This window comes from Triticum dicoccoides, chromosome 6A (genome assembly GCF_002162155.2).
Source record: "Triticum dicoccoides isolate Atlit2015 ecotype Zavitan chromosome 6A, WEW_v2.0, whole genome shotgun sequence".
Classification (NCBI taxonomy): Eukaryota; Viridiplantae; Streptophyta; class Magnoliopsida; order Poales; family Poaceae; genus Triticum; species Triticum dicoccoides.
In genome coordinates, this window is record NC_041390.1 from 563,816,329 (window position 1) to 563,817,356 (window position 1,028).

Here is a 1,028-nt window from a genome sequence, read left to right on the forward strand (position 1 = left end):
TTGTGCAATCCTAAATTTGTTATACTCGTGTTCCTCATCGACACGGGTGGGCAACTAATAGTAATGACGATGGTAACATCAACAAACCATCTAGCGATTATGGATAGTACTTTGAGAGGTTACAATGATAGTGCTTGATTAATATAGATTTTTGTATAGTTCAAAAAGGGAGGGGGGGGGGGCAAAACTAGGCATTGGAGTTTTTCTTTTAAATAAATCTAGGGAATATCTCAAACGAGCGCCAATGGGCAAGGCTATGTGAACATGGGCAGCACATAGAAAACCTGCTCGTCGGCGACACGGCGTTCCAGGAGGCTTTGACAGTTGGACACTGACATGGCGAGACCGATCACATTGGCGTGAGTGCGACTCGATGTAAGCAAGTTGTAGACGCGTTGCCGAACTCGTAGACGAATGCGCCGCCACGGCGGCACCGACGCGGCAGCGTCACCGAGTAGCAAACAGTATTTAAACACGGGAGTGGCTCCGCGGTCGTCGACGCCGTACGGCCGTTCGACCCACCGCCAGCTTGCGGGTAAGGCACCGCGCCGTCCGTACGCGCTGACTGCTATGCCAGTCGATTCGATCCAAGGCTAGATAGTGATGCGTGCGTGGCGGTGCGAGCTGCAAGCCTGCAACTGTGAGGCCAAACCACCGCTGACCACCAACTTCAGTAGAAATATTGCACTCTCTTTTTTACCCCCAACAACTTCAGTACAAATATTGCACTCTCCTTTTTACCCCACCAACTTCAGTAGAAATATTGCACCCTCATTTTTAACCTATCAGGGCATCTTCAACGCCGATCTTCAAACTGCCCGCATACCTCTAGACCACCTAGTCCGAACGTGTTCTGTCATCCAATGCATGCCTGTATCAGTTTGCCGAGCGGTCCGGACGCACGTTTTCCCGCAAATTGAAAGCATGAGGCTTTGCGGGAGTCCAGCCCACGTAGGACTCCGACACCCACGGCCCACTAAATTCCCCCTTCCAGTCCCATTTTTTTACAATCCTCCCTCCCTCCCTCC